Source organism: Anopheles arabiensis, chromosome 2 (genome assembly GCF_016920715.1).
Source record: "Anopheles arabiensis isolate DONGOLA chromosome 2, AaraD3, whole genome shotgun sequence".
In the NCBI taxonomy this organism is placed as follows: Eukaryota; Metazoa; Arthropoda; class Insecta; order Diptera; family Culicidae; genus Anopheles; species Anopheles arabiensis.
The window spans coordinates 99,716,060-99,738,866 of record NC_053517.1 but is presented as its reverse complement, the minus strand read 5'-3'; the positions used below and the strand labels follow the sequence as shown (position 1 = coordinate 99,738,866).

General features: G+C 45.8%; 1 protein-coding gene across 1 annotated transcript in view; it reads right to left on the bottom strand.

The window, feature by feature from the left end:
- The window catches only part of LOC120894073, a 112,805-nt gene that overhangs the window by 78,317 nt on the left and 11,681 nt on the right, over positions 1-22,807 (bottom strand). Inside the window, exon 3 of the mRNA XM_040296438.1 lies at positions 17,621-18,867. The gene's annotated coding sequence lies outside the window, so the exon portion shown is untranslated. The remainder of the gene's footprint in view (positions 1-17,620; positions 18,868-22,807) is intronic.

Here is a 22,807-nt window from a genome sequence, read left to right as displayed (position 1 = left end):
CAATGTTTGGGGTTTTATCGGTTTGCACGGGGTTTGAACACCACAAAAGCGCTCACCTGAACGACGACCACGACCGTGGGTCGGCTGGTGGAGCATGAAAAGGGGTCCCCCTTTTTTCCCCTCATGCCCTCACCGGGTGGATGATGTGGGCGCCACTTACTTCATTCGTAATGTTGAAGGTACGCGAGTGATATACGACGGAATGTGCGCCGAAAAATAATAAACAGAAGCATCGCGTCCGGAGCTCGGCAAATAAATAAGCAAAACTGCACCCGGGCTAACACGGGCGTATGGGGCCCACGGCCAACTCGGCGTGACTCGACGGGAACGGAACATCCGGTTTTGGCGCAAAGGTTGAAAAGGCAACCGAAGGGTCGACGGTTTGCGGGGTAAACGGTCGCAAGGCCCGCAGGTCTCCGCCGAGGAGATGGAAGCTGTCCGAAATGAAATATACTCTCGTCCTTTCTGTGTGTTCCATCTGGCCGCTTTTTTTTGTTCGTCTGTATTTGTTGCATCGTCAACGAAAGCTTGACGAGATTCCGTTATGGCTAAGGGTTTTCTTAGGATCATAAAAAAAGAAAACACCAACACGCGGACGGACCATCCTTTTATGCTTTCTCGCGGGGTTACAATACAGGTGAAATCATATTGTATGCCAGTGCAACAGCAACAAAAAAAAAACAAACACAAAAACCAAGCGAGGGTTAATTCTCATTTACATCGATCCGCTCGTCCCGGTTGTATTTTCGTTGCCGTCCCGCCGTTAAACGAGTTTATTGGACTAGCAAGAAAACAAAGTGAAAGGTGAAGCAAAAACAAAACGAAAACAAATTCCAATTAAGAAAATTTTTCAATGTGAATTAATTAACTGTGGTGAAAGCAACAACAACAAAAGCTCATCATCGTGTTTAAGGGATGATGAAACCCAAATAACTTTTCCCAAATTTTGATAATGTTGTGTACACGAGCAGAATGCAGACTTATCTAAGACTGAACATTTAATGAACTTCTACCTAATACTAATGTGTTTCATTGTTCAGTTTTGCAAGTCACCCAGTAGTGCTCCCACAGGACGACAGGGGGCGACAGGAGGGAAAAAACCACCAACCAACTGTACAAAAACTGTTGCCGGATGTAAAACCTTTCCTCTCGTATCTTGATGATGGAAGAGGGAAGAAGCTCTTTCGCTGCCCCAAATATAAAACAGATCCACGCACTTTCTTTTTGTAATTTTGTGCGCGTGTGTGTGTGTGTGCGCCTTAGATTTAGATGTAGATTTCACTACTGAAGCAACAAAAAAACCTTTTGGAGCTTCCCCATTTTCCCACCCACTTCCTGTACCCGCCATCGTTTGGCAACAGCTGTAAGGGGTGACTTTTTCCTCTCTCTCTTTTTGCTTACCTTACCAAACCATGAACTGACGAAAAATAAACTTCATGAAATGAAAATTTATGACCGTTTTGTGTTTGGTTTTTTTACTTTCTTTTCACCCACCTTTTGACATCGATTTCATTAGAGTTTGTTAAAAAATATAGAACGTAAGAAAAACAAAAATCAATGTTCTAGAACAGGAAGCAACCGTCAGAAGTGAAACAAACAGTTTTCTTACTTTCCCTCCAAAAACACACATGATCAACGATAGCTCGGGTTAGTGACAGGAAGCAACGTGGGTAGAAGAAGAATACTATAAAAACACTATCAAACTTTCTTTTCACTGTGCGCATAGCGCCAATAGAATCGTGTAGCCCCCGGAAAACAAAAAAAAAACTGGGGAAAACGAACACTTTACCCCAGCAATCCCAATCCCCAAAAACCCCAACAAAAAAAATCATATCTGTAACTCGTTTAACGCACGTGTACACACATCAACAGCTGCGCGAAACGAAATGGTATCATTCGTTTTTGGTGGATTTTTTGGTTTCTCATTCCCACTCCACCCATCCCCACATAGGGAGTCTATCGTGTTTTGGCAGATAGAGCAAGCTAGCGTTCTAACATTAGTCATATTTTTTGTTTGTAAGAACGTACCACTGCTTCTGGCAACCAAAAAGGGGGACCAAATGTCACAACTAGGACCTTCTGTGTTACAATACGCAGAGTGAAAGAGAGAGAGAGAGAAAGCTACAAAAAAAAAGAGACTTTGTCCGCTGAATCGTGCGGGAAACAAACGAAACGAAACGCAACGTAATAAAAACAACCAAAACCAAAAGCAGTGGGGAATGAAATAGAAACGAATAATGTAAAATATTACCCCTGGTGTACGGGCCGAATGCGCGCCTTAAATCCAATTTGTCACTACTCACACAAACGCGCAAATAACACAAACACATGCAGGAAAAGCAGGGAAGACACGGATAAAAATAGGTCAAGCTCGTGTAGCTGCTTTTGTAAAGGCGGGTAGTGCGGGTTTTCTTCATTTTAAAGTTTTCATATTGTGATTTCGGGGCGCTTTGTTTTGTGAGAAACAGGGAACAGTAGAAGGATTAAAGCCTGTGCTGCGTTTCTTACAATGTTACAACGTTACAGAGTTTTGGATTGAGTTGAAAGATACATAGCAATGCTTTTTGGGCAATTTTGATGCTTCTCCAGTTGCGGTTGGCTTAACAGGTGATATTTCTATCATAAGAAGTTCAATTCATTGTAGCATTTCCTTTCTTATTTTATGATAGGAAGGAATGATTAAAAATCAGATTTCATCATTTCATTTATTCAGTTTAATTAACCTTGTTGGCCCTTTCAAACGAAACTACAGGAACAAATCTACTTCTCTCTTCTCTTCTTCAAGTATGTCAAAAACATATTCAGAAGAAAATTTCAATAAAATTGCATACAAATTTCTCGTATTCAGTGAATTTCATGAAGTAAACTCTCAATATATGTATACTGAGCTGATATACGAATCCTGTAGAAATCATTATGCTCGGTTTACCTTGTCTCTATTTGTAGGGCCTGACTGACTGACTATGGCTCAGTTTTACCCTTAACAAGTTGATGATACCTGCATAAGATGAACTTGGTAAGATAGGAACCATTGAACCATCTCTTATGTTTTAAAAACATTGATTCATGTATCGATCTTCTAACATATATATTTTATAATCCAGCAATAGCAAAGCAATTTTGCATCAGGAAGTAACTCATATGTGCCTTATTTGAAAACCATAAAACAACTAGAAGCGTTGTCCAGCTTTCTACTATCAATCACCAATTCTACTATCAATCAGAAAGACTTGTTTGCTCATCTACAACATCGAGCTATCTCACTGATAAGTGCCTCGCTTATCTCGATCACACTGGGATTTGAAGAAACGCAGTGTTTTCATTGCTTGAAGCTCTTTCAATCATACTTTTCTTCTCTAGATTTGGTAAGCAAAACAAAATCGATTCCACAATAGCGTAAATCCCCAGTAAATTCCTGCCGTCATCGCCTTCCAAAGCTTAGCTACGTAACAGAGCTACAAAGATCCTTTCATACGATCCAACTTTGGCAACAAAAAAAGGACACCACAAAGCACTAGCGTCACACCAAATAGTGTGCACAGACCGCACACAAACACAAACAAACCAGCGAGGTAAAGGTGTCCCAAATTTAGCTACCACCTCACACCAACCCAGCCACTGGGCCACTTTCTTCACACCCAAAGACGCTTCTCGCGGGGAAGAAGGACGAACTTAGCGAACTGAATACCGGAGGACTGTTGTCCTACTTTGCCGCTCGTTGGGTGGGGTTGGATTTGCAAACACTTTTGTAAAGCGTCTCTCCCGAAAAAAAAGCAAAGGCAAAAGCTCGTACGATACGATCCAGAACTGCCCCGGTGGTGTCCTTTGAGATGCAAAACAGACATCCTAACACTCTCCACTCGTAGGTAGAGAGGTCCAGCAACACCTCGGTAAAAAAGGCAGCAGAAAAGGGAACGCGCGCTTGAACTTCTGCACCAATGCAAATGGTGTTCATCCCTTCATCCCTCCTCACCCATCCTAACCACGTTTCGAGTAGCCCGACAAACCCACTGCAGCAGTTAAGCACCCCTCTCGCACCCATTTTTGCACTTACTTTCAACACAGTGTCAACTACCGACTACTATCGTTGCCTTTAGTTCCCACACACACACACAGCGTCCCAGCTCACTTCAAACAGCAGCATAAACAAGCTTCAATTCATCTCTCCCGTGGGGGCGAAATGAGGCGAAATGTTTCTCGGTTTGGGTTGTGTTGCGCGCGCTCCACAGCTCAACACACACATCTTCAAAACACACAGTCGGTGACACATTTTGTCGGTGCCAGTGCAACTGCATGCAAATTTGATTGGGCACAAGTTTTTGGGGTTTTTTGTTTCTTCTCTTTCTTCCTGCACTTCCTCCACTGGAGCGGAGTACTCCTGCTACGCCACATAAACCGGAGATAGCTCCGGCAACATACACTACCTCCACCAGCTCGAGAATGTTTGGAACGCGTTTAGGCAATTTTCCGGAGCGAAACCCGATGCCGTACCATGTAATGAAATGTCTTTCTTTGCCATACACACACACAGGCACACACACATACGGCCGGTCGGTCGGTTTGGGTGGCAATTGCATTCCGGCATTTTGTTTAGCCGGGCTGCTTCTATGAATGAGTTAGTTCATGAAGCCTCGTCTACCGGGCTCCGTCCCTCAATGGGAATTGAATTGCTACATTCGAAACGAGGCGCATCCTCCACTAAGCAACTGGGCCGGTTAAAGTTGAAATGATATGTCATCAGATATGCTTGTCCGTGCCCCACAAACACGTTTTATTGCACACATACACACGCCTTGTTGATCACGGCGACCAAACTTTCATAGGAAACTAAACACACACAACACTAACGAACAGCAACTGTCTCCGAAAGCGAGTGAGTTGTTTTCGGTGTCACTCCACAGGCCCGGAAACCTTCTGGGAGTGCTACTCTTGCTGACCGTGGTGCTGCTGCCGATTAACATCGCACTTTTTGTGGCACACAGGGTGAAACTTTACTATTAATTTTAGGGGCAGGCCAAAACCTACAGAGCGCAACAGAAAGGTTAACTCCCGTTGGAGATAAACGGTTGCTGTGGAGGTTAATTTTCAGCCCAAATGTAGGCAATGACATTCATGCTGCTGGGTACAATAGCGATGGGTAAAGTTGGCAAAAATCCGGTGCCTACTCAGACTTTGATGCCTTTTAATTCCTTCTTTGTACTTTGTGCGTGAACTTCTTAAAGAGACTCCGGATGACTCTGGACGACTCCGAATGACTCCGACTTCGGTTGACTCCGGACAACACCAGTTCTGGGCGACTCTGAATGAATCCAGACGACTTCGGATAATTCTGGATGACTCCAGACGACTTCAGATGACTCTGGACGACTCTGAATGAATTCAGATGACTCCAGATGACTTCAGACACCTCCGGATGACTTCGAATGACTCCAGACAATTCTGGACGACTCCAAATAACTCCTTATGACTTCGAATGACTACAGACGACTCCAGACAACTCGGGACGACTCCGGATGACTCCGAATTCGATTAACTCCGGAGATTCCAACTTAGGACGACTCCGAATGACTTTGGACGACTCCAGCGGACTCTGAACCAATTTGAATGACTCCAGACGACTCTAGATGGCTCCAGACAACTCCGGACGACTTTGGATGACTCTGGATGACTCCAGATGACTCCGGACGACTCCGGATGACTCCGACACCGGACGACTTCGACTTCAAACTTCGACTGGATTAACTCCAGAGATTCCAACTCCGGACGACTCCGAATGACTTCGGACGACTACAGCTGGCTCTGGACGAATCTGAATGACTCCAGACACCTCCAGATAAATCTGAATGACTCCATATGACTCCAGATGACTACAGACAGCTCCAGATGACTTCGAATGACTCCAGATGACTCCAGACAACTCCGGACGACTCCGGATGACTCCAACTCCGGACGACTTCGACTTCAATTAACTCCGGAGATTCCATCTCCCGACGACTCCGGATGACTTCGGACGACTCCAGCTAACTCCAAACGAATCTGAATAACTCCAAACGACTCCAGACAACTCCGGACTGTTTTGGATGACTCAGACTCCGTGTGAAATTAGGTTCCGATTTTGCCAGAGTTGCTTCGGAGCCGTGAGTGCTCTCCAGAGAGCACATCACTAGTGTACATACACTACGTGGGAAAGGATGCCTACGAATTTTTTTAACAAGTGAGGGATGCAGAGAGAAAGGAAACAACTTCCTTCAACACGAATACTACAAAACAGGCTACTCCCAAAACCATGTATTTTGGGTCATGTTTCGGTTGGGCCACTAAAATAGACCTACCGTCAAACTTTATTACGCACACATACCTAGTTTCCTGGTACGCAAACTACCCCCTTCATATCAGGGCAGGACATCCCGGGGGAAAAAGGGATAGCCAAAAACCGCCTACTTTAACTACAAACAGATTAGAGGGGTGCAAACGCAGCAAGCGGGAAAAACCTCAAAATCGATCCAATCGGTGCTGCTTCTTCTTCTCCGACCAGCAGCACAATACGGTGGCACATTTAATCTCCCCCGTCCTCTCCCGCACACGCATAGCCTGTGCATTCCCAGGGAGGGTGGCAGTGATGTATACATTTCGAGGGGGAGGGGTGGAGGCTTTTTTACGATTCTGTTTTTCATTTATTTTTATGACGCCATCATTCTCGGTTTACGGTGGCGGTAGGTTTTGGGAGGGAAGATCCTGAGACACACAGGGAGAGAGAGAGAGAGAGTGGATTCCGAGGCTCAATACACTCTCCGGCGTCTTTATGTTTGGGAAAGTGAAGAAAGTGGATTTTCGATATCGGGTGGGCAGCAAGCAGGCAGCATCTGAAAAACGTGACCGATTTTCCACTCGTGTGGTAGCGTTCGTTCTCCCGTACCTTCAGACACGCATTACGAGGCGATATAAAAGGAAGATAACACTACTAAGCCCATTTTGATAAACACACACACACACAAACACACAACACACATAGATAGTAGCATAGATGGTTTGGAGCGGAAGTGGTTAGGCTAGTGATTTCAATCGCATTTCATCGCCATACAAGGCCAAAAACTATCAAACAACTCAATAAAAACGGTGCTTACTTCATCTCGTCAACGGTTAAAAGATGAAAAGTTTTCCCCTTGCTTTTCTTTGCTGACAACGTAAAACTCCCACACACGCACGGGAAATATTTCAACGAAATCACCAGTGTCGTTACACGGGCCCTCTAACGGGAACGGCTTCAAACAAATCATAAGAAGATCTCCCTCCGCCGGTTTATACCGCTCCTTCGTGACTCGTTTGGACAACTTTTATTCACTTTCAAGTTTGTTTTTAATACGTCGTGCACCTCGCCGCGGTCCTGCTGGAGGGAGCTTTATCGCTCACAGGCAAAAAAAAAACAGCCCTTTCACTTTCCATCGAGCACACACCCCACCGGGACTGTGTCGACATTTTTCACACAAAAACGCAATTCTTGCGCACAAAACGACCCCATCACGCGCTGTGCCGTGCTGTCCCTTGGGTGTTCTCCGTCGCACCTTTGCCGTTTGCAAAACCCCCACTTCCCCACTCAAGGGACGTAGGGGAGGTAGTGTTTTTTTATTGTTTGTCACACTCCCTTCTTTCGTTTTCTTCCACCTCAATCCTTCCATTCGGTCCGCGCACTGGCCGCTCTTGCCCTTTCAAAGCAAAGGGCCGTTCGACAAACGGCTTGAAGATGTTCAATTTGTTTTATTGCCAGCTATTGTTCGTGGCCGAAAGCCGCTCGTGCTTCAGTTTCGGCCACTTTCGAGCTCAGCTCCGACCCCCTCCCTTCTCCTCAAGTGAGCAGCGGTCACAAGAGGGTAATGGATTTTCATTTTTGATCATGCTCTACAGTTGATTCACAAGGGTCTGGGCACTTCACAGCGTTCTGTTTTATGACAACATACCCATACACACACACACACCCTTGCTCTCACCACACTGACAAACGTAGAAAGTAATCAGGAAAAATGACTTCCGGAAGAAATCAGAGAAACAGGAATGTTTCCTTCCAGCATTCGATTCCCCATCTTGAGTCTCCCAATGTCCCCTCCTGCTATCACTCATATTCTGACATTCACAGTTCACAATGCCGCAATAAATCGTTCTCTGTTGGCCGAAAAAAGGGGGAAAAACGCCGCAGAAAATGCTTCCGCTTGGCCCACACCCAAAGATTCTTCCCTTATTATTCCCTTCGCCATGATCACCCATCCACAGCGACCAGATAAAAAAAATTGCTCATTTAATGGTTCATTTTATGGGTTTCCTCTTTTACTCTCCAAACCCAACTCAACCCACTTGGCTCCGCTTACTCTCTCTCTCTGTCGGCCTCGGTTTGGCCGGAAACACCTTGCGACCTTGCTTAATTGGGGACATAATTTATATCTCATTAGCGATTTTCCGGTCCTGCGTACCCCCCCCCTTCATCTTTACGAGGGGGAGGAAAGATGGATCCTTTCGCTAAATTTCGGTCAACCCATAGTCAACCATCGCGCTTGGTTGTCCGCTTTAGCGTGGACTCCTTTTTTTCATTAATCTTCGCCACTTCATCACAAAATCGTCCCACTCTTTCTCCGAACGAACGAGCGAAGCTTTCCATCATGCTTCGCCTTTATCCCCTGACTAACAGAAGGGCTTATCCTTTCGAACTCTTCGCCGCAACTCCGGAGGACATTGTGTCCTACTCTCCCCGTCCCCGTGGGATCGCTGTACAGCCGCATGGCGCGTTAGCAACACATTCCTTATTTACGTTCATAAGATGTGTACTCATGAATAAATCATTGCCGTACATTCGGTGTGCTTTTCTTTCCTTTTTTTTGCTTACATTCCTGCATTACGTTACTTGCCTGTCGGTGAGGAACCTTCCCGGTATCACAATACGCTCCGCTCATACCGGTACAGAGATCAACTGCTTTGGCTCGGTTCAATATTTCCACCCTTTTCCCGCTGTAATAGGGATAAATTTCAATAATTTCCTCCAACCCTGTAGAGCACCAAGCATCTTCGCAGCTGGTGCTGCTAAGAATCGGGGTCACTTCATTAGAAAAATGGCAAGTCAAGCTGCAAAACTCTCCCCATTGCCGTACCGTTTCCAACAAATTTATGATCCCCTGGCTGTGTGTTTTGTGCTGACTTTTTGTGTTTTTGGGCCGTTCTGATCTGTGCTGGTTCTCCCCCGTTTGGAAACGAATGAACCAGGAAGAGTGAACCTTCCCACTTCCCCACCTGCACTGGACCGGTGATGAATGTGATTGAAATGTTTCATTTATCATACTCATGTACAGTGCACGCCCGAGTACGTGCCCGGGAAAGGTGACTTTCGGTGCGTAATCTTGGCTGGCTGCTGCTGCTGCTGCTGCTCATGATGTAATAAATGTACGCACGGCCTCCCGTCGGACGACCACCTCACCCCAAGCGTGTGACAAAACTCATGGCTGAGTAAAAGCAACTCATTCGGATAAAATTTATTGCTACGCATTTTCACAACCAGGCAAAATGGCAACATTCGCTCCCCTGTCCCCTCTGTTTGAGGGATAATGATGGATTGGTATTGGTGCTGGTTCGCTTCCCAATTCGTGACCAGTGTGTGAGAGAGAAAATACACAGTCTGTGTACCATATTCCCTGCCTTCATTTATATATGTGTGTGTGTGTGTGTGTTCGTTGCACTCGTTTTTCGTCATAAGCAGGTAATAAAATATTCATTTACCGATGGGAAAAGGGGGGAGGGGGGAAATGAAACGCCAGAAAGAGGTTGCAGCGATGTACGTCGGAATGGAGTGGAAAAATCGATCGGATGAAAGTAGATCGATCAATTTAACTTTCAAGTGAGTTGAACTCCGTTTGCGAATAACCTGACAACACAGCACAGCAGGCCGACAAGCGTGACAGTTAACTTGTGCAAACTGGAACGATGAAGTGACGTGACGCTCTTTATCCTGCAAAAAAAGTTGCTCAATAGGACACACACACACTCACCAGCTCGATGCTCTGTATGTAAGTAAGTGTTCGATGTAGACTTGTTCGTGCATTCTAGTGATGTTTAAAAGAACATGCCTTGGGGCATGTTTTTTGTGTGCCATTTCTGGTTGTTGAGTGACTGGTGTCTGTAAACTTATGAGCTAAACCGCCGACTGCAGGAATACATTGAGTTAAATATTATTGCAGTACAGAAGAATATTCAATATCAAGCACTCTAGAAAAGGAATTACAATCTTAAGAGTATCTTACCGACAGTTTTCAGCAGATGGATTTTAACTTATTGAGTTGAGTCGGCAGTTAGCTGATGCTATTAGCAACAGGAAGTGAATTGTTTGAGCCGATCCTAAGCAAATTAAGATGTTTTCAATCTTAACATGCTATAATGGTTGTTCAAATAGTTTAAATCAATGAGAATGCCCTTAGCCTGGTGATTTTATGTTTCCAACATCTTACTGATGCCAATGTTTAATTCCTTTCAATCTTACCCAACTGAATCAGCATACAAAACCGTAAGACCGTAACAGTGTACCTTACAGGGTTTCCTACGATTTATTGGTTGGTTCCCATCAATTGTTGGTGGGTTTTTCCATCTTTTTTTGGTGCGTTCCCACGAGTTTTTGGCCGTTTATCAGAATTTTTTGGACCAATTTTATTGATATCCAATACCGAAAATATCAATAAATTATGGGAACGAACCAAAATTCTATGGGATACGATCAAAAAATCGTGGGAACGCACCAAAAAATCATGAGAATTGTCCAATAAATCGTGGGAAACCCTGTAACTGCAACAAACAGACGAGTTTGCTTTGTACAACCACCCGACACACCTTCCAAAATCAACTCCGTTTGTCGATTAAATCATGCACAATGTTTGCAAAAAAGAACTACACACAAACCGACACATACACACACACACACACACACACACACACACACACACACACACACACACACACACAAATCTCACCTGAAATGGCCATTGTTTGTTCACAATCATCAATATTCTATAAATCCCCTTCTGGCTAAAATCTCTACATTTGCTTCCAATTATCTCCAGCATTCAGCGCCTCACACGAATGCGCTTGTTTGAGAAGATCAAATGTTTCTTGACTCCCTCCCTTCCTTGCTTCCTCCTGCATGAGTGGGTGTGTGTGCCAGATTTGTTTGAGACTTTCATCAATCTCGACACAATTAAGTGCCATTTTGCTGCAGCAAAAGGGGAATCGATCGGGGTCATCGGGATTCAGCCGGTCGAATGTGTCGATAAACTAACACTCTGCCACATGACAGACACACACACACAAAGCCACTGACAGGAAGATGCAGTTGTGCAGTTTGACAAAGGGAACACTTCCAACTGCAAGAAGATAGTCCACTGGAGCGACTGGTCGGTGTTGCTGCTTCTTTGAATTATTGAACAACGTCAAACAGCGTACCACTTCTCGAGTTGCCCCCGAGCCTCCTCCTGCTCCTCCCGAGCCCAACGAGCCCAGGGTTGGCAGTAAAAATGAACACACCGAGCAACTTTCTATCCCTTTGCAAAGATGATAAATTGCAAGGCAAGGTACGGCTACGGCACAAAGCATCCACAAAACGAGCCCCGAAGAAAACGAAATTCAAACAAAAATCCCCCACCGTCACTGTCACCGAAACAAGGGAGCTTTATGGAGCTGCTAATGTCTGCGCAATCCACCCCCCGGAGGGCAGTCGCATTCGGTCGCAGAGCATATGAGCAGAGTATAAGCGTGTGTCTTCTAAAAACAATGCAACGGTGCTGCTGTGAGCTGTGGCCGGGCAAGAACGGCCATACATAAGAGCCTCCCGCCGTCTGTCCGACTGTCGTGTTCCATTTGCTCGCTCACACATTCCCCCTCCACACACACACACACACTCACGCTCTCCATGTAACGCTTGCTGTCCACTCAAGCAGAGAACTGTCCTCAGACGAGGATGGAGTATCCATCGGCATGTCAATGCATAAAGACCACCACCACCACTTCGCTTTTCTTCAAAACGGACGGACCAAAAAGCGGTAACACACTCTCTGCTACGAACTTTATGGGTGCCAACTAAACGATTATAGTATTCCCTCTCCTCCCCACCACACGGCTCCCACAGAAAGCAGATCGTCCGCTCGAGGGGCTCGTCTTCGTCGAGGGCAGAAACACAGCCAAGCAACATCTTATAACGAGTGCAAATGAATCAAAACTAACACAAGAGCGCTTCCTCGGGCTGGTGGAAGACGCACACGGAAACATATGGCCCGGCATCGTCGCATTTTCACAGGCAATCTTTCTTCCTTCGATTCGCTGCGAAAGGTCGAACTAAGGAATGCTTTTGTTGCCAAGCACACACACACACACACCCCCGCTTTCTGCCTCGTTCACTAGCTTCCCTAAGCTGCTCCATAATAACGGTTGATGACGAGCGATGATCATGATGGCGCTATCGATGCATAAGCAGCAACCCTCGGCAACACATCGGACGACGTTCGGTCGCGTTGAACAAGCGCCAGAGGGGGAGGAGGGCGTGAATTGATCGATGAACCTTTGTGAGTACGGAGCGGGGACACTGGGTTGGGAACGGGCATGCTGGAATGCTAATAGAATAAAATGAGTCCTTCCTGCGCTCGGGAGCTTCTTGTCGGATCTCTCGTTTCTTGTTAATTTCTTTTGATATACCATGCGGCGCTTCGAGGCAATGGCAGTATGGGGCCAGCACGTTTAATGCCGTGATTGGCTGGCGAGGTGACGTAGCGGTGTGTGGGACACATAATCTTACGATTTCGTTTGCCCTCGAAAGACCAAAGGACACACTGCAAGCGTGCACGAGCTTGCTCTTATGGCCGATGGAGTCTTATGGTTTTGCGAATGACACACTGTGCTGTGGTGCCGGGGCGGCTCTTGAAATAATATCGAATTGGTGTCGTTCGGTGCGACCATCGCTCGGTCGGTTGAGCACTCGTTGTCATGCGAGCGTTTATCATCGTTGGAATGAAGAGACGCTGTACAAACAATGAATAGGAGGAAAATGGTTATGTCCTTAATTAATTTTATGGCCTCCGTGAATAAAAACCATATGGAAATGGGACTGTGCGAGGATAAAAAAGGAACTGTTTATGATGACGAGTTTGATTCCAGTCTGATTCCTGTAAAAGCAGGATTTTCATTCTTTTACTCCTATCCTTCTCTTAATCTGTTTTCTTCTCTCCACAAAATCCAATGAATGAAACGAATTGGAATTAGAGACCGTGCCGTGTCTCTAAATCATACAAAATTATGATCAATAAATTAGGATGATCATTCAAGGGGAAGGAAATGCTTGCAGTGCCGTTTCTTTTTGCACCACGTCACGGTGGCACGGCGGATGGACACAGCCACAGTTACATAATCCCAAAAACTGGGATAAAATACAATCCCAGATCAGCAGTTTTAAGCGGCACCAGCCAGCAGCTGTGCTGACAGGTGAAGCGACCTGTTCAAACAGAAAACTCATCTCCTCATCCGCACCAAAACCGCCGCAAATCATCCTCCCAGGCTCCCATCAAGCGTCCTGTGAATCCTGTTGATTTATTTAGGAGGAGCCTACACAATTCAACTTTACGATGCTGTTGATTTATAGGCATCTCATTCCCTTCGTGCTTGTGGTTTTTTTTTGCCATGTGTTTTCGATTGAATATGAACCACCTACGGGGAGCAGGAGCACAAAATTACCTACCCCATGGCACGAGGAAACTCCCTCAAGAAAACGGGGGTAAAACAGGAACAGGCGCTCACTCCCTGCCGCGCAGTGTAACAAAAAGTTGTACCAACATGACAGAGGCACCAACAGCGCAGGAAGCCCGAAGAACAAGCAGAACAATAAACAACACTACACAACTCGTCAGGGAGGAGGGAGGTCAAAGTTTTTGATGCTACTGGGGTGCGGGGGTCCCGAAAAAAACACCGAATAAAGCCGGAACTGGACCTAAGCCTTTTCCATCCCGAAAAATGGTTGAGTTTCTGCTGCTGGTGGCAGTAATAAAAAGGCCAGGAGCTTCCATTTTCCCTGTTTTTTGTTTCGAGCTCGAGCACATCAACCACAAATATGCGTTGGGCGTTGTTTACGACCGTAAAGAGGGAGATGGTTTTAGCCTGACATGATTGCGATGCCCTTTTGTGTTGCAAAAAGCAAAAACTAGAGCCCCATTCCCTCTTTTGTCCTACCAGAAAAGACACAAACAGCTTGATTGTGTTACACCCATTGACAAGGACTGTAATTCTTATTCTAGCTGACATTTAATGCCCCTCTTTCTCGGCCATGCTCTCGTTATACACGATTGAACAAACACACATCCACACACACAAAAAAACACCCACACACGGGCAAGCAAACTACCATCCAAAACTTGGATCGCTACAAATTGGATCACGGCGCAAAATGTTTCGATTCCGGATTTTCCATTTTCCGTTTTCATCATGTTGACTGTCAATTTCAATTTTCTTATCAGCCGACAGCCGATCCGGTCGCTGTGTCGATTTTGGGTGAGTGTAGAAAAGGGAACAAGCGGCAAGAGTAAAAGCTGAACGGGGCAGCGATGAGCCTAACGATCAGCCGGTTGTGATGGCGCTGGTCCTCCTAGCAATGCCTACACACATTATCCAACCGGAGCGGCCTGGATCAATCAGCAATGGGTGCGATGATGAGGCTTGAAGCTTTACCATACACACACACACAAACACACACACACACATATAGACACCGTGCAAATGGGTTGGAACATATTTGGGTCGATTTGGATGGGTCTGGGAAGGCTACCGAACAGGTGTGGGTGTTGTGATCTAATCTCATACGCCAGGCGGTACGCCGCTAATCGGACGGGATGTATGGAAACGATTTACAACATCCCGCTTGTCCAGGTGTCAAGCAGCTTGCTGTCAGACTAAATTTACCGATCGTTACACACACGCACACACACATGCATACACCATGGTTCGGATTTTGGCTAACCAGCCAGCAAGCATTGAAGTGGTCGTAATGCAATCGCGCGCCTAAATGTATGCAAACCGTACAACGAAATAGGTTTGACGTGGATTGAGGGTATGCAACGCAAAAGGATTTTTACGCTTTATTACGCCAATGAACCACTGCTAAATGGGTACAAGCAGCCGTGTTAGCAGCTCGAAAAGCACACCATTTTCTATTTCTAGGGGAAAAATAAAGTACAAATCCCTCCCCAAAATGATCGATAAACCTCCATCGGATAGCATCGCTCAACGCGTAACCGAATAATGAACCGAAATAGAACACCACTTGATGAAGTAATTGCTCTGGTAAGTGGGAAACATTACTGCAAACGAGCCTGTTCTATCAGATTTGACCTCCACTGTACGTGGTCTTACTTCCGCTAGAATTTATCCGCCAGCTCTCAGACCCTAGGCTGGTAAAGCCCTCCCCGTTCCGTTAATGGAAAACGATTCGCCCGTCCCAACCCCCCAGGTGCTTACCTTTTTGCGCTCAATCAAGCACAGACCATATTTTTGGAGCAAACACAGCCCAATGCATGACGTTGGTGCTCGGTGCGTTCGACCACCACCACTCTAAGGCGGATGATATCACACTCATACCACTCACATTCCCACTTGCAAGACACGCACCACCTTGCCGCGTACCAGATGGACAGATGCCTCCCAACGTTTCAACGTGCTCGAGAGCAAACGAACAAAAAAAAGCAAGCAGTCAAAACCATCATCTCCCACACGAAAATCTTGCTCAGGGCAAAAAGAAGCCCGAGGCGACTCACGCAAGCACAGCACCAGCAGTACTAGCTCAAAGAAAAAAAAAATGGCCCTACCACATCCTCGGAGAGTTTAAGTACTTCATCCCGTGCGTTGAGTTATTCTTTTTCCAATCAGTAGCATCAGTCAGAATAAATTGAATTTGTTTTGCCCTTCGAGGGCGCCGGTGGCTACGCTTCCCTTCTCGATCCTTCACTTTTCGGGGCAAACACTTACCAGGCATGCCCGTGCGAGTTGCAAAACATCGGGAACCACATAATGTATGCTTGCGCACGGCAGGGCCCCAGAGATGCTCGAACACATAGGCCCACAGCAGAAGGCAAAAAGTATAATAAATGGATAGTAGACAAGGGAACACCCACCTCTTGCCGTGCCTTGGTCAGGAACGGAACGAACGCTGGCTAATGCTTTTAGGCCCGTTATTCTGCTCGGTTGACGCTCGAGGAAGAATCGAGGGAGAATTGTATACTACGCCCGTGGAGCCTGTTCAGGCCCGGTCTCGCTCGGTCAAGTGTACCCCGAACCAGTCAACCAGTGCTGCTAGCTGCCAGCTTATTGCTACTGGAAGCACAACAATATTCTACGCAAATCGTTCTGCAGCTCCGTTTCCAGGCTGGATAAACGAACCGACACAAAATGGGGGCATCAAATCTCGGCCAGCATGATCTCCTTCCATCGTGTGTGTGTGTGTGTGAGTAAAGAAATGGAAAATGAAAAACCTCACACACAACACAAGAAGCCATCAGCAATCAGTCAACAGTGGAGCAGTAGACACAAGAGCAGCAAGAACATTGAAAGCAGCTTGCCGGCAGCTTGCCCAACCCAAACCCACTATCTGATGGTACACACACACACACCCGCAAGCATCTTGTAGGTGAAGATAATTTTCCTATTTGCTGCAGCCCTGCCAAGGTATGCCAGCACGCACCCAACCTTCGACCTTGTGCGATTGTGCGTGAAGCGTCAGAGCGTACGATGATAATATCCTGACAAATATTGCCGTAATAATTTCCACCGATCCATCACCTCGTGCGGGAATGTAGAGGGAAGAAGAACGAGAGAGAGAGAGACGACTGCCATCCCTGATGGGTGGATAATGCGCCGTGCCTGAAAGACATGTCGGTCTTATCGGGCAAATAAACATCTCGTCCAGGTGCGGAGGACACCGTTTCCGTGTCTGTACCCACTTTGTCTGCGGCTTGTATCACTCTGTCCTGGCGGGTCCCCCACAAAGCGAGAGAGAGAGTGATTGTGTAACTGTACAAATTGATAATTAAATGTGCGATAATGTGGTTAGCTTAAGTGTTCGTTTACGAGCGTAATGGTTTCGGGCTGAGGGGCTGAGAAAGTTTCCCTGATTTCGCAGACAGCATGGAACAACTTTGCTGCCACTGGAGCAAAGTAGGCTTTTCTATGTTTGCTCTTACTTTCTGTCTCGCTCTTGTTTGCTCCTTTCCCTGAGCCTGGTATAATAGACCAGCTTTTAATGACGTCACCTACAACACAGACCGCTCAGCTCGACTCGGATGGAAAAGAGTTCGACACGCTTATTGAAGAGGATCGCTGCCGCATAAAAAGAGCAAAACTTCCCTCGAAACACACAACAGGAAAAAAAACTAAACCCTATAAAGGCAACGTTTATTGATTGTTTCTCGTTCAACTCTACGAAACCCTGCTCCCTCAAGTGACTACTAATCAATCAGAAACGGTTTATCCTAGCTCGGCACACCCGAGCACCACTCGAACGCCCCTTGCTCGATGGGATGTGGATCGATTTTACCGCACTAGAGGGAAGGAAACATGTACAACTTACCTTTGAAATTCCTCCAGCTTTTCCCAACGTAATGGCTTCCGTTGCTGCCCTTCCTTTACGTCCTCTTCACTCCTCTCTTGCTCTCTCTTTCTCTCTCTGTTACACCTTTTGTTCGTGGTGTAAGGATTTTGCTCCCTAACCGATCACCGTTCTGCTTAATAATCCTTTATTTAAACCATAATAAATCCACTTAATAGATTATCCCGTTCACCATACACTCACTGACACACACACGCACGCCTCTCTTCTTGGAGGGCTCCTCCACTACCCTCCGTCACCGGGGAACGCACTCATCCTGCACCTATGAACACACCGTTGCTACAGGAACCGGTTGGGTTGAGAAACTAGGCTACCATATGATCCTATTACTCGCTTTGCCTTCAACTTCAAACCATCAACCATATCACCTAACCATTTTCCCTACTCACTTTTTCACACTCTGACAGACACACACGCGCACACGTACACACTTTATCAGGGACACACACTAACGCGCTGCATGGTTGCACAGTTCCAAAAGGGGTATGGATTGCTTGGATTTTCCCTCTCACGCGCGTGAACAGGGAAGATGGTAAACGGTGCCCATTCCCTATTGCCACTGATTTAAACGCACACACACACACACACTCACATTTACCACTGCTCGGTACAGCGAGAAAAGGGGGACTGTTGGCACTCGAGATGGAATTCAGTGCGGCGGTTAGCGGTCACACCCTTTTCGCTTACAGACAGCCAAGACACAGCAGAGAAGCGATACGCAATGGTTTGCACTTTGCACTCGAATTTTCCGGTGCTTTTTCTTCGGTTTTATTTGGAAGAGTGTTTAACGTGCTGGAAACGATGCTTAAACCGTAACGCACTTTTCCGAGGGTTTCGGGTTTCAATCAATTCGCTCCTTTCAGGCTGTGTATTGATTGTCTCTCCTCACAAACTGGGTACATTCGATGGAGTTTTACTTAAATTCCTGAGGGGAAAAATCGATCTCTTCCCTTTTTGGATAAGGTTACACATACGCACACACACTGTCACCACATTCAATTACATCGCATCGATGAGTTCCGATCAGCTTACCGGTCTTGCTGGTGATGTCGTTGTCACGCTTGCTGATTAAAATTCGACCACAGCTGAGTGCCCGCTGCTGCAATGTGGCAATGTAGAGTGCATCAATATACCCTTGCGTGTTTCATGTTCGTGATTAACCAACCTCCGGAAACGCACACACACACACACAGTGGTGAAAGACTGAGCTGTAATTAAAAAGCAAAACAAATGGAGGTGGTTTACTATTTTTCCGATCAATCCAAACGCAAATACCTTCAAACGATTATCAAGAACAAACAAAGTCTGCCATATGTATTCATTATGGGTAATGAAAATCGCATGTTTTACCGTTCCATCCCGCACACTCTTTCCCTCCTTTTCTGCGGAAAAAGGTGTCTCATCAGTGTCCAATCACAATAACCCGTGGGTCTGCCCATTTCATCGTTATCCCGCCGGGTTCTGGGGAGAGAATGGAAAGGAATTAAAGCTTAACGAACGAACGGCTGTCGTACGGATAAGCTCCCCGGAAAAATCTGTCAACCCTTTTGTGTGCGTCTCTGTGTGTGTGTATGTGTGCCCTCCAAGCTGTGTCCCGAATGCAACATTTCCACTTCATCAGCCGCGCCCCGGTGCGGTAATGAATAAATCAGAAACACATTTCATCAATCCGCTGTCGGTGTTGATTTTTTGTATGCATCATCACAGCACAGTTTGCTCTTCCCCGTTTGTCCACCAGTGTGAGGCATAGGCTGCACGCAAAGAGGCAAACAAACATTAAAATAGTACGTTGGATGGGTGTGTTGAACGGATTTGTTTGATTTCACATCATATCGGATAATTAAGCAGCGTTCGGGTGCCACTTTTGGGCTACTTTTCTTCCCACCGCTTTACAAAAGTAACAGGGAAAACGCACATTTGTATTGCCGAATGATTAATGTATCACACATAACAACCTTTGACAAGAGAAGATCACTTCATTGGCAAAGATAATTGTACGCAAATAAAATGGGACGAACAATTAATTCAGCGTTCCAAGCGCCTTTTAATCTACCTTCTCCCCAGTGCAATTTAATAATGATAGTGGCACAAACAGCAAAAAAGCTTTCTTTTATCACTTCCTTTATTTCTCGCCTGCTACTATTAAAGCCTTCAATTTGATCAATTAATTGGAAAGGCAGTGGAGTTATTTATTCTACGCTTTACCTCTGGCCAATCGCTCACGGGAAATGCAACTCAACTAAATCAGCTACCGAATTGCATTGCCCCGTTTTTTTTGCATTTCATACCATCTTCAACCATTGAGCGCTCCACAAATACTCCAATTAATCATTCGCTCGAACAGCCCATCCATTCCAGTGCTGCTGCTGCTGCTGCTGTTGGATTGTCCATTTAATCCTAATGGAAATGACTAGACTCACACAAACTTCATCAAGTGAACTGCTGTTGCCCTTCCCCTTTTCCGCCCCCCCCCCTTCCAGTGCAAACTTGCAATCGCAAATTGGTGCCAGATTTCGGTGCGAAATCACAAAATTGAACTCTAATTTGCGTCAATCAGTCGATCGCTGGCCGGATCCCGGATAAAGCAGAACCAAACGCACCGGTGTTTGGAATTTCCATCTTCCCGTTTTGCGGGGCGGGGCAGGGTGTGAGTGCTGTCCCTGACACTTTGAACACTGCAGCTGGAATCGGTCCGCGGGCGGCTGGAACAGCGACAGCAGGACGGGCAGGAGACGAACCAAAACAAAAACGATTTAATGCCGATACCGCCGGAGCACTAATGGATGACGCTACAGAATTCGATTAATTATCCGTAAGCCAGTAAGTCAGGGCTTGAACGGGGGCTCTCTGTTAGAACCATTTTAATTTTCTCTTTGAAATTGATTTTTTTGGGGGTTTTCAATGGTATAACGGATGCTGTAAAGGCCAGTGAAAAAAATAAATTTTAAATAATGTATCATTAAAGTAAATCTATTAGCAATGAACAGCTTTACAGCTGATAAAATATTCCTCCACTTTCTTTTTATGCAACGAACAAAGACCTTCTGTTAAAATTATTTGGAAATATCCACACACGCTCCTCCGTTTGCTTTGTTATAGTATTGCCACGCGCTTGTTAAGTCTTCTATAATAATTAGCAAACCAAACACGCACACACGCTACCAATGGCGCGCGCGCGTGTGTTTCGCTTTCCACGTCGCATTTCGCTTGTTTACCTTAACCTTTGCAACCAGTTCCCCTACCTTCCCATCCGTGGGATGGAATTTTGAAAATGTCACAATGCCAGCCCCATCCAATGATAGGCGTGGGGAGGCCCCTTTCATTGCCGAACATGGTTCGTTAATGAATTTTGCTCTAATTAAGAGAACAATCGTCATTAATGTGCTCGAGTCCGGTGCTCGAATCGGAATTCCACATGATGTGAATTGCTTGTGGAAGAATTAAATAATGCAAACACAGCAATATGGTTCAAAACACATGAACGGCTTTATTTTGGTGCGGCAAGCTGTTTTCGTGCTCTCTTTTGATGATAAAGAGTGTTATTTGGATTGTAAAACAATTTTTTATTTGAGTGAATTATATCACATTTCTATCACTCACAGAGTTTTGACGAAACCAAACCAATAAATTGATGTGTAACTAAACACTCGACTTAAATACACCGTTCACATTCCGTTTTCAACAACGGATACTCTTCACTATCTGCAACCGGTAGAGCAGAAAGGCTTTCCAAAAAATAAAAATATGAAAAGTCCTTTTAAACTTGCAATATTTATATTACACAGTACACATGCCTAACCTGTAACACGATACCGGAACTAGCACTAGTGGGTTTTTCGAGCTTGTTTGCCTCGCCTACATTGCAAGCTGCTCACGTTCGCTTTTCACCAGCATAAAACGTCAACCCATCATCGTCGACAAAACGATACTCGTCATGCATAAGCGCGTGGAAAATATGCGAAAAAATACTCATACTCACACACACACATACACAACCACCAGCGTCATGTTACGCGCGATGGGATGCACAAAACGAATTGTATTTGCATGCTGAACAATAAACGACCGCAAGCCGCAAAATGGGAGACGTTGGAAGATTATTTTCGCATGAAATTTTTAACCCTTTTCTTGCCAAATTCGTTGTGCAATGTGGTGGAAGACGTCAAGTAAATAACAGGCCCGCTTTCGGAACAACAATACCGGTAGCGGTTCTGCTGCATGTCGTTGCGATTGACGTCAAGTACCGGGCGTCTGCTTTGTAAAGTACTGGGCGCCTCCACAGGGATCCCTGGAAACAGCTGGAGCGCTGAGCAAGAATTTCCTTCAGCACACTTGCATCCAACTCATAGATAGCAAATCAGGTGACTTAGTGTTTAATTAAAATTTCCAGCAACACTAACACCATTCCATCGGGAAATGAACTAAACGAGACGGTCTCAAAATCGAATCAATCGGTTTTACGCCGAAACGTACCGCAACGCTTTGAAGAGCTCCAACGATCCCGACCACAATGATCGCTCTGATGTGTCCATCATATGCTTTCCATGCTTTTTTGTTCTTCTTTTATCGAGTAAATCTGTCCCACGGTCGTCTGTCTGTTAGAATATGCTCTCTGCTTCCGAACTAGTCGCGATGGCATCTATCCTGATCGCAATGGGAGGCAAAAAGCAGGCACAAACATACACAGAGAACGCTGAGGGCACCGTTTCCAACGGCTTCAGCTGTTATTTCACTCACCATCACGACCGGCCAGCATTCGCAAACGATGCAGGATAAACATGTTTACCACTTCAAAAAGCTTCTCCAGCTTCCACCCACTTCCCACACAAGCTGTACGAAACTGTTCGATACGTCGTCGTAAGGCCTCCACAGTTGGATTTGAAACGAACAGGAGAACCACCTTTGCACAGGTCAAACTAAACCGAAAATTTCAACCACCCCATTCACTGCAGACACAAAGCGCGTCCGCAGTGGACAACAACAACAACAACTACATGCAACAACAAAAAACAGGAAATGTTGCTGCAACGTGTGCACCACGGAGCACAGATAAAATACGTTCGTTTGGATGAATCTCCGGTTTGCGCCCCAACAACAACAACACAAGCGCTGTGAACATCGGCAAGAAAAGCCAACGTTTTGGGCACG